Below are 12340 nucleotides of genomic sequence, written 5' to 3'. Positions count from 1 at the left end.
CTTGATCCCAGGAGTGAGAAAGACTTTGGACATGGGCCTCTCTGAGCAGGGAAAGTGCACCTCCGGTTTGCTGTGGGCTCTATGCCCCTCAGCCTTCTGAAACTGGACAGACCAATGATGCTTTCGGCTGTCAGACTGACCTAGCCACGAGGGGGATGGGAGTGGCGGAAAGAGAACAGTCTTTGATTTCGGGCGAGATCCAGGTTCCTGTCCCTTAAAGATTCAGTAAGAAGCATGTCCAGGGGATCTGAGTAAACTCGGGCAGGAGTCCCACTGCCATTTTTCCCATGTCCAACAAGGAGCATGGGTCTGCCGAAGCGGAGGCCCCAGCAGAATGGGACTCTGGGTTGAGTGGAGGTACTGAGCTCAGGACTTGGGGGCAACGAGAATTAACATGGAGGAAGAACACAGAATAGTGATTAAGACTCTGAAGAGCAGAACGAGAAAAACAGGCACAAGTCATAATGTGTAGGCTGGAAGAGCAAAGGATTAAACCTCAGCTCCTTAACTTCCTGCTGTGGGAGGACTCCCGTGGACGCTGAATTTTTAATGCTAAAACCGAAGGTCTCAGGCAAACCAGGACAGCTGGTCACCCCACATGTGACCTTGAGTCCATCTTAACCTGCAAGAACATCAGGTTTATCATCTGAAACATGGCAAACAGTCACCCAAACTGCAGCGCTGTTGGAAATTAGCGTATAACTATATTGAAAGTGTCTAGTATGTTTCTTAGAAAAATGTAGGAATTCAATAATAGTATTATAAAAAATAATATTCAGGATATTTCAACTAGAACAAGATGCCTGTAAAAGTAGTGAGTTCTCCATCAGTGGATGCATTCAAGTCAAGGCTACAGGAGATTTTCGCCAGGTTGTTGGAGGGAGTTGAAGCCTAGAGCAGGACCAGGGGACTGAGTGAGGACCCTCCCCGCCGGGGAGTCCAGACTTCCCAGACTGAGAGTCTGCAGCATTGCAATCATGTACGTATAAGGAGCCAACGCTTCCAGAGGTTCCTGGAGGTTGTGTGTGAAGGCTGCTGTCTCTCTGAAGCATGGGATGTACTGGGTCTCCAGGGCAGGAGTGAGTCAGGAACTCTCTTCGCAGCCTGGGATGCTGGCATTGCAGCTTCGGGGAGCCCAGACTTGAAGCGGTCATGACCTGATGGGGAAATACAGAGGTACCGTGCAGCCACTGAGTGATAGAGAGGGAAACAGGAGCCCCGGGCCAGGAAGGGGCACAGTGCCTGTCTGTGGCGACAGAACCCAGAGGTGGTGCTGGCTCCTGAGCAGGAGACCCCAATCCCACCAGAGCCTGCCTCAAGGTCGGCCCTCGGAGCCAGGCCACCGGCACTGTTCCCTGGAGGAGGGAGGCCTCTGTGCTGACACAGGTCTCAGGCCTGGCAGAGCTGTTCTGACTGATCACCGTGGTCTCCTTGTTGATTTTTAAGCCCTAGCGTGCTGACACCTCCTGTTTTTGCCTATTCCATTCACAGTGACCTTGACCTCATGACCTTTGCATTTAAATCCGAGACTGCACATGTATTGATACTTGCAGGATTCTGCAATTCCAGGGCTCAGGCAGACAGAATGACCTAGGGAAGGCTGGGAATTCATGGCCTCTGTTCTGATCTTAATCCATGCAGCGTCTGGGAACCTCAACATTCTTCCTGTGTCTGTGTCTCTGAAACATTCCTACAGGGATGAAAAGTTTTGGTGTTTTAAGGAAAAGTCAGGGGCGTGGGCTAGGAATGTGGGGAAAGGGAGAGGAAGACTACTGCGTTTAAGGATGGATGGGGGCAGGAAAGGAGGGTATAAAGAGACGGGCGGAGGTCTATGGTACTGCACGGTGAGCTGGAAATGAAAAGATTTACGTTAACTTGGTGCCTCTCCTGTGGTTTGTTTGATCATTGTTTTTACATTCCACACTCACGGTGGACATGTGTGATGAATGGCCTGCTAATGTAGTGTAAAACGTGGACACATTACGTTTCCTCAAGAAGAATCAACCCAGAATTTCTGAATCCCCAGACAGCCTCACTGTGGCCACCTTTTTTTCTCTGCTGCTAATCAGTGAAAGGGCAACTCTCACATTAAGACGCCACCGCTGAAGTGCTGGCGATGGCGCGGTGACGGCCGCTGTGCTATGCGGGGTCGGGCTGGCGTTCCCAACCTCACTGCTAATGAGAACATTTGAAAGATTACTGACAGGCCGTGTCCATGGAGGTTGCTGGAAGTAATTAAGCACCGCTTCAGTGAAGGGCTGCATCGGCACGTTCAAGACTTGAACGATACATGAGTGAGAGGCTGGGTTGTAAGTGTATGTTACCTGCCCCAGGGTCTCCAAGACCCTCTCCTTCCTTCCTGGCATCCTTTCCCTGGCAGTCAGGTCAGTCTCAGGGGCTGCTGAGACCACCAAGCACGAGCTCAGTCTCCACCCTGTGATACCACGGGATGTGCAAGGGAGGCCTCTCTGCAGATTTCTGGGCTCCCACATCCTTGTTCTGGAGCATGTTGCCTGCTCTCTCTTTTGGCTCCCATGAAAGGTAATGTAGGAAGCTCTGCTGCTGGCCAAGGACAAAACTGGCCACCAAGGACAGGGCTAAACGGACACAGGACCAGCCAAGTGAGGGAGAGTGCAGACCACTAAAAAGCACGTGGCAGAAAAGTACTGAATGATAGAAAAATGTCAACCATATGTAGATGAGAACAAAGGGTAGGTTATTCAAGAGGAAGTTCAGATGCTTCTAGTTATAGAAAAATGTGTAAGCACATGTAAGCAGGGAGAAAAAGCAGACAACATCCTTGTAAGGTTTTGGAGAGGAAGGCTGTTTCCCACTACTCCTCCTCGGGGGGTCAGATCTGTCGGTGTAACTCTCATCTCTCCGTCATTTCAACTCAAGGGAGCAGTGACTTACGCTTAGTAGTGAGTTTGGACGGAGGGACCAGGCATATTTTGCTCCATCCTTTTCTCCGTGTTTTGCTGGGAGCTGGCAGAAATACGCACCATATGGTGGGCAGGTTCTCCCCCCAATGATCCTGCCTCTGACACCCACACCCTCAGGGAGTCCCTTCCTCTTGAGTGTGGAGTGTCAGTTCCGTGCTCAGGTTATATGAGATTCTAACTCCCGACGTGAGACTCTCTGCTGCCTCCTCAGCTTGCATGTTTGGGGGAAGCAAAGCAGCCGTGGTGGAGACATAATGTGCTCAAGGAATTAAGGGTGGCTTCTGGCCAAGAACCAAGTGGGAACTTGCAACTGCAGGGAACTCAGTTTTGTCATCCACCACATGACCTCAGCATCAGAGCCTTCCCCAGTGGAGCCTTCAGACGAGACCTCGGCCACGGCTGACACCTTGATGTCAGCCTTGAGAGAGACACTGAAGGAGGCTCAGGTTAGCTGTACCTGGTCTCCTGACCCAAGGACACTAGGAGATGATAAACGTGTGCTGCTCTAAGCTGCTAAGTCTGCGGTAATTTGTTACAAAGCCATTAGTTACATCTGATTTATATTAGATGACTAATACACCCCTTCATGCTGTAAAGGATGCGCGGCGGGTCTGCGCTTTGGTACGGCACAAGGGCCAACAGGGTTCCAGGGCTGCTCAGGACCGCCTGTGTGCAGTGTACGGCAAAGGGCCAACAGGGTTCCAGGGCTGCTCAGGACCGCCTGTGTGCAGTGTTGGATTCCTGGCACAAGTTAGGAAGCTCCTTTGCCCAGAGATGTAAACAGCACTGTCTCATGACACTTTGGTCAGTGACAAATGAGACATTATTTTTGTTTGTTTGTTTTCTTTTGTTTTACTGTGTTTTTTCAGGTAATGTTGATTTATAACACTATATGAGTTTCATGTGTACAACATTATATTTCTATTCTGTATAACTTACATGCTCACCACCAAAAATTTATTTTCTATCCATTAGCAGTTGATCCCCTTTACTCATTTTACCTTCCCCCCACCCCTTTCCCTCTGGTAACCACTACTCTGTTCCCTGTTCCTACGTGTTTGTTTTCATTCCACTTGGTTTGTTCATTTATTTTTCTTTTGTTTGTTTATTTTTTATATTAAGTGTGAGTGAAATCATATGGTATTTGTCTTTCTCCACCTGATTTATTTCACTTAGCATAACACCCTCAAGGTCCATCCGTGTTGTTGCAAATGGCAAGATTTTATCTTTTTTATGGCTGAGCAGTATTGCACTGTGTATGTATACCACATCTTCTTTATCCATTTATCCACTGATGGGAGCTTCAGTTGTTTCCATGTATTGGTCATTGTAAATAATGCTACGATGAACATGGGGGTGGAGATATCCTTTGGGGTTACTGTTTTCATATTCTTTAGATACCCAGAAGTGGGATAGCTGAATTATATGCTAGCTCTGTTCTTCACTTTTGAGGAGAGATGCTATTGTTTGACTCCTTTGTCTCATTCGCATTTTTCAGACCTTGGGTAGGCAAGAGAGAGATACTTCTCTGAGATCTACTTTAAAACACCATCTTTGAAGGTTAGGATCAGGCGAGACTTGTCTACTTTTTCACTTATTCCATTTAAAAAGATCTGGGAACCTGCACAATTATTATAATCAGAAAAAAAGTATTTTACTAACAAGGGCCAGCTAAGTGGCCAAGACAACACAAGTGGGTGCTAAGAAGGACTTTCATTATTGCCTTTGATTTGGTTTCTGTGACACAAGCTGTCCTTAAACCATCTAAAGAATACTGGGACCACGTTCCTCCCCAGGGCTTACTAAGCTCTGCTACTTCCATCCATCACCCCAGTCCCCATTCCTTCCCAGTGCATAAAACAAAATTGGGATAAATAGGGAAGAAAGAGGAAATAGTCTTGAGTTATGAGAGAGTGCTATGATTTGTGTCACCTGTCCCCCCCAAACCCAAGTGAGGGGGGCTGCAACAGAATCACTCATAGAGGTCAGAGTGCCAAGAGGGTCGGAGAATGGAATTCATACTCCCCAGTGGCTACTTTCAGTGGGAGGTGACATGTTTATCTATCTTACACCTACCTGAGCAGGGAGAAGTAAATCAGAGGGAGAGAGATGTCAGATGGAGAGAAAGCCAGGACAAGGATGCATGAGGTACCACGGCACTGCAGAAACTGTTTGGGCTCGGTTGATACCTTGTCTAGGATGGCTGGTTACCAGTAAGAGTCCAACAGCAAAAGCTGCTGTATGGGCTTGGAGAACACCAGAGAGGAGGGAGCAGTGATTTATCTCTTTGCCATCCCCCTGAAAATCCCCTGCCAAATAAGTCACACATATGCTCAGAATGGAGCCAGTGTTGTCTGTGTAATATAATAAAGAATATATCTTGTCTTTGGCCCTGGGTCTTGTCTTGGAGCTTCAAAATCCTTGGAAAGTTCGGAATGCAGACAATGTCTTTTGTTATTCATAATGAACTCCTTTCTGCCTGACCTGAGTTTATCCTAATGAGGTAACTCTAGGTGGGCCCTCTGACAGTTTCAAGGGAGGGGCTGGTCCTGCCTGAAAGACAAAGCACCTGATTAGTGAGTGATTAGAGGGCTGGAACTTTCAGTCTGGGGAAGGGAGAGGGGCTGGAGATTGAGTTCCACTATGATGTAATCAGTCATGTCTCAGTGATGAAGCTTGAATAAAAACTTTGAACAATGAGCCTTGGAGAACTTCCTGATTTTGAACATATCGCTGTACTTGGAGGGTGACATGCCCGACTCCATGGGGACAGAAACTCCTGTGCTCAGGACCATTCCAGACCTTGTGCAATGCACCTGTTCATCTGCCTGTTCATTCATATCCTTTTTACTAGAACATTGTTAAGCATAGCACTTTCCTGAGTTCTGTGAGTCATTCTATCAAATGATCAAACCTGAGGAGGTTGTGAGAAGCCCCTAATTTGTAGCTGACCATGCAGAAGTATGGGTACCCTAGGGATACCACTTAATGCTGGCATCTGAAAAGAGGACAGTTCTGGGGGACTGAGTCCTTTAACTTCATGGAATCAGAAACTAGGTGTGGGTAGTTAGTGTCAGAATTGAATTGAATTGAAGGATACCCAAGTGGTGTCAGAGAATGGGGTTGGAGTGTAGGCTATTTGCCACACGGAGAACTTTGATGGGTAAGTATTAGAGAAACACTGCAAGAGTGAAGATAAATAAGGGCTCCTTTGTCCCTCACCAACTCCTCCTATAATCCAACTCAAGACAAGAAAGTGACCCAGAATGAAAGACCAAACCTTTCAGCCATGGGGAGGGTGCAGTGTCACAGTTTATATCACACTGGCCATTATGATATGAGGAAATAGAAAATTCTGGGACCTGTGTGAGAAGTTGTCACAGTAGATTCAATGGAACCCAGTTGAAGGTAGTCATGGGGGAAAACAAAAATTGATTCATTATGCTTCTCTCCACCCCATCAAGACCAGACCTTTCAGTAATTCTCATCATCTAAAATGTATAGTTGACATTATTCAAGGTATTTGATTATTATAATCACAAGTTTTTCTAATCACTAAAAGCATACATCACACTAACCTCCAAGGGATGTGAGGCCCATTGCAACTTAACACACAGAAAGAAGGTGACTGGGTGGTGCAAAGCCCAGGCTTCCAGCCTCAGCACAAGACAGCTCTGAAGGGCCAGATCAGCTTCAGAGCTCTCCGTAGGATCAGCAGAGGCCCCGCTTGCACCTGCACCCCAACTTCTCCTTCTGTCCTTACTCCTGCCCTCCCTCAGAGGTGCTAACCCCAAGCGCTCTGCAATCAGCTTCCTGCACACGAAAACAGCAGGTATCCAATGCATTTTCCAACTTTAAAATGGGGTAGTCCCCAATTAAAAGGCAGCAGACTCTGAGCGTCCGTCGAGAACGTTCTCAGTTCTAACTCTGTAAAAACGATGTGGGACTTCCATGGCATGTTAGAATCTACGACTTCATGGAAGCAGACATTTAGGTTGTGGGCACTACAGGGTGGATGTGAAAACACAGTCCCTCCTGAGCTGCCGACCACTAGCACCAAAGTCTACATTTGTCAGGGTCCTCCAGGGAAAGAGAACCCACAGGATGGACGTATAGATACATGTGTGTTAAGGAACAGGCTCATCAGGTTATGAGGGCTGGGGGCAGGTTGGCAGGTGGGTGGGCTGGAGACCCAGGGAAGAGTCGCCTTTGCAGCTCCAGTGAGAAGGCAGCCTGGAGGTTGAATTCCTTCTTCCTCTGGGCAACTCAGTCTACTTTCTCTAAGGACTTTCAACTGATTGGATGAGGCCCACCCACATTATAGAGGGTAATTTGCTTTTCTCAAAGTCTATTGATTTAAATGCTAATCTCATCCAAGAAATACCTTCACAGCACTGTCTAGACTGGTGTTTGACCACACAACTGGGCACCATGGTCTAGCTGAGCTTACACATAACGGTGACTGTCACAGGGTCACCCCTTGTCAACCCAGCACCCGTACGCATTTCTTTACACCACATTTATTCTCTGAATAAAGACAATAGCAAGCTCATACTTCCACTTGGCCTGACACAACTATCCTGTGTAAGACCACAGACACTCTACTCTGTTCCTTAGAAGAGGATGCAAAGTACCTGGGGGCTGTTCACTCTCCTCTTTGATATCTTGTAACTTAAATACGATAATTTAAAGTCAATGCATCTTATATTATACGAGAAGGAGATAAGAGAGAGCAGAACACAAAAGTAATCGTTATACACACACACTTACACAAACCCCAAACCCACGGCCTGACACCTGTCCCTCATGAGGGACAGGACTGCATGAGCAGAAGAGATTCACTTAGAATCTGTACAATAACAATAACAACCTGTGAAGAAATTATTACACTCCTACTTTTTACAGCTGCAGGAATCATTTAAAGTGGCGCTTGAGAAGGGGAGGCTTATTGGAGGTCTCAGGAAGTGATCCTGGAGACAATTATTTTATTAGTCATAGGCTTATACTGTCCTTTCTCCTGTCTTCAACACACAGCCAAGGTAACAAGGTGTGATGACAGTGGCAACAATCAGGGGATTCTGCACATGTTAATGCAATTGATGGTCTCCGAATGCCCTTTTCTCCTCATTCTTTTCACAGAGCAACGTGCCTTCCCCTTGTTGCATTATCAATAGGCTTTAAGCAAAAGTGCTTTTTTCTCTCTTTTTCACATTTAAAACGAATGGCTATAGACTCAGAATTGCAAAGCAAGTCTGACTCTATTCTGTTTCCCTTTTCTAGCAACGGTCTGGTCCATTCTGTGCCAAATCTATAGATGAGCCACAGAAGACTGGGTGTGTGACCTAAGTCTCTGGGGAGAAAATACTATTCTCCAGTAGCCCTCAGCAGTATATGAAAAGTGAAGAAATGATGAAAACCTAAAAATATATGTTCTGAAACTTCTACTCAGGGTCTTCAACGGTCTGGCCTCAGCTTTCTTGCTCATCCCCTCCTGTGTTCCTTCCTGCTGCAAATAATGGGGAGAAACAACTTATGAGGCCCAGAGTAGGTTATTCTCAAAGGACATGAACACATGAAATTGTTTCCTAGCTGAATGTCCAGGAACAGAATGGGTATAAAATTGATGCCAAACCACAGAGGGAAATATGATGCACCTGTTAAAAAGAGTGAGATGGAACTCTGTGTATTTATCTAGAAAGACAACTAGGATTTATTGTCAACCAAAAAAGCAGATGCAAACCGAGAGATCTCGTGTGATTTCATTTTTTTTAAAGAAAAAGCTGACATGTACAAATACACCCACGAGGAGAAAGGACAGAAGAAGGGGCCATGCAGCTCCTCCAGAGTGCAATGCAGAGTCCTTATCAGCTGTAAGGACTTCACCACCTCTTCCTGGAGCTCTGTTCTCTACCCCAACAGCATCTCTGAAGAGACCCACCAAGCTTTCCGTACTTCAGGCCTTTGCACTGGCTCCCCTCTCATTGACAGTAAAGACTCCACTCTAAGCAAGTATAGAGGCTAAAGAATAAGGTACAGGAAGCAAGGCTGGGACTTCTCAGTACAGGCCAGATCCCAAGGCACCACCCAGAGATGAGAATCAGGCCACCCCAGCAGGAAGCGATGCTTCTGGGACCATCAGTGATGGGTGCTCTTCATTTCCTTACAGAGAAGACTAAAATTAGAATCAGCTAAATACTGTTTATCTCCCAGTTCTTCTTAGAGAAAATAAGAGTATTGAGTCAGCCATTCTCAATGATGTTTCCTCTGCCATGCTTATAAAATCTTGTGTAGTCCTTCAGTGTATAATATAAAACACTGACAATTAAAACCATGGCTCTGGTGCCCAGAATGAGCTAAAATCAGGTATCTGTTCTGCTCACACAGCCTCAGAGGGAAGAGGATCTTACCTGCCTGTGTGTATATGGGCTGTGGTCCTCCATAACGGCTCTTAAAATCAGCAGCTAAACGGATAGATGCACACACGTGAACACCTAACTTGAGGTGCTGGAATCAACTGGCTAAGGGTGTGGGGATTTAAATAGGAAGTGGGAAAATATATATTCAAAGGCTCACTGCCCACCCCCTCTCTGTCCTTCTGATGCAGCCATGTCTGGAACTGCAAAAAGTGGATGGCTGGTCACCGCCCTGGCAGCCGCGGGCATCCCTCCATGACTCGCCATTGCATTACAAATGTTCATCAGTGACTCTTCTCTGGGGCTGTTGTCTTTGGATGCATCCTAACATGAGTAGTTCAGGTTGTCCCTGCAGAAGGCCAAACCTGGGAGTCCCCAAGACACAAGTGAGCATCACAGCCCAGATACCCACACTCTACATGGTATAAATCGTCAGAGGGAAATCTCTAAGCCTCACCTTTCTGTAAGCTTATTTCCGTGCACCTGTTCACAAGGGCCATGACAGATCAGATGAATCATAAGCTTGTTTCAGCTGAGCTCACAATAAAAGTCCAGTAGCCCTTGAGGACAACATTTATCTGTAGCTGCTTTTCTTAAGTTATTCCTAAACAAAACCATCCATTGTCTTCTGCATCCTTTTCCAAAGGAATTATGTTAAAACCGATGATGTGACAGCAATGATTAAGAGCCATGAGAGAGAGAAAGGCAGCCCCTGATGTCCAGGAGCTGAGCTGGCTGGGGGTTCCCAGCTGGGTCTTTGGTGTTCTCTCATTGAATGTAAACAACTTATCAGAACACCAAAGCAGACGAGGCCACTCTGTGACTGAGATGGATCAAGATGAAGCAAGCCCACCCCTTCATCATGTCTGAATACAGACAATAGCGTGAACATTATCCAAATATACAACAAAATGGCCAAACAGCCCCTCTCCTGGATAATACGTGACCACTGCATCTTTACTAACCACAGCTATGGGCTGACTCTATTCCTCCCCACTTACAGATGAGATTCGTTAAGACGCCCAATCATAGAATCACCCCCACTGCCAACAGCATCCAATCCAGAGCCAAGTGCTGCTTCCTTGACCCTTCCCCAGATCACCTAACATAGGCCCATGTGTATAATACGTCCTTTCTGATACCTGCTTAAGACACCTCACTGGTCCCCATGGTGTGTGTTCTCCCTCAGGACAAGAATAAACCCAACTTGTTCCACTACCTGTGTATAGCTGGTGGGCCATGGCTGGAAGGCATGGACAGAAATGAGGTGGGAGCGCAGAGGTCTGAGACCCCAGCCCAGATGCTCGACTGACTGCCTGGTACGTGCAGGAACTCAGAAAATGTTTTTGAACGAATGAAAGAACTAGTCAGCTAGGGTTGAAACTGAAATGCGTGTATCTGTGAGTCTTCCTGTCACAGACCATCTCATCATGAAGCTTCTAATGCTGCAAAAGCATTCAAACATAAACTGGAGTCCAATAATAATATAAAATTATTAAGACCTGGGGACTCAACTATACAAGTAAAAGGGAAAGGCAAAATATCTATTTAAAATAGCATAGGGGTTTCCCTGGTGGCACAGTGGTTGAGAGTCCGCCTGCCAATGCAGGGGATGCGGGTTCGTGCCTCCGTCTGGGAAGATCCCACATGCCGCGGAGCAGCTGGGCCCATGAGCCATGGCCGCTGAGCGTGCGCGTCTGGAGCCTGTGCTCCACAATGGGAGAGGCCACAACAGTGAGAGGCCCGTGTATCGCAAAAAAATAAAAAATAAAATAAAATAGCATATACAAAATTCAAAATTCTGTGGGTAAAAAAACAATAAGACATGTATGTGTTCTAAATGGAGAGAACTTTACATCCTCAGTAAAGGACACGCAAGTAGAAGAGGGAAAATGGGGAGAAGTTTCCTGTTTCTGGGTGTGAGGACCCAGTGTTATAAAGATGTATGTCCCCCACTCCAAGCTATTCTATAAATCAAATGAAATTTTAATCACCCCCCATGATCGTTTTTGAAATAGACAAAAGCTTATCTGGAAGAAGAAACACGTGAGCAGAGCAAAGACAATGACAAGTAACAGAGATGAGGGAGGGTTGGCCTTGGAGCCGTCAAAAGAGAGGCAAGTGTTGCCCTATCAAATCTTCACCGTGTTGTACTGATACAGTTATTTAACCACAAGACAAGGGTGTAGAAATTAAAAAGAAAAGAAAAGAAAACAAAACAAAAAGACAGCTCAATGCAAAAGTATCCATGAGCATTTAGGGCCTGAGTGCAGCAGCTTCCACTAATGAAGAGCTTATCTTTCCTCTTTTTCAGACAGTCTGCTGTCAGAATATTCTAACACTTAATCCTCCTAGATTTAGACCAGGGGTCCCCACCCCTGGGCCACGGACCGGTAGTGGTACAGGCTGCACAGCAGGAGGTGAGCAGCGAGCGAGCAAAGCTTCATCTGCCGCTCCCCATCGCTCCCCATCGCTTGCATTACTGCCTGAACCATCCCCCACCCCTCCACGGTCCATAGAAAAATTGTCCTCCATGAAACAGTCCCTGGTGCCAAAAAGGTTGGGGACCGCTGCTTTAGACAGTAGGCACAATTATCTCCATTTTACAGAAGAGGAACACGGGGCTTGGAAAGGTTAGAGAACTTGCCCAAGTTTACATAACTAAGAAGCCGTGAACCTGGGGTTTGAAACCAGATGATCTAACTTCAAAACCTAAACTCTTAACAACCGTTGCACAGGTTCACCTGAAGTTGCTAGATAGTCTGGAATTTTTAAAAATAGTAGCTTTATTGAGTATAATTCACATACCATAACACTCGAGTTTCAAGTGTACCGCTGAGTGTTCTGCAACCTTCACCACTCTCTAATTCCAGAACATTTTTATCCCCCCAAACAACACCTTGTTCTCATTTGCAGTCACTCTCCATTGGCCTATCCTCCCAGCCCTCGGCAGCCACGCATCTTTTTTGTGTTTCGATGGATCTG

General features: G+C 46.4%; 1 protein-coding gene across 1 annotated transcript in view; it reads right to left on the bottom strand.

Annotated features, from left to right (window-relative positions):
- Positions 1-12340, bottom strand: part of DSCAM (DS cell adhesion molecule) — a 759198-nt gene that overhangs the window by 224916 nt on the left and 521942 nt on the right. The window lies entirely within an intron of this gene.

Source organism: Aethalodelphis obliquidens, unplaced genomic scaffold (assembly GCF_003676395.1).
Source record: "Aethalodelphis obliquidens isolate GAN/ISIS:26980383/991018 unplaced genomic scaffold, ASM367639v1 scaffold1, whole genome shotgun sequence".
NCBI lineage: Eukaryota > Metazoa > Chordata > Mammalia > Artiodactyla > Delphinidae > Aethalodelphis > Aethalodelphis obliquidens.
The sequence above is the reverse complement of the archived record's forward strand: the minus strand, read 5'-3'. Positions and strand labels throughout refer to the sequence as shown.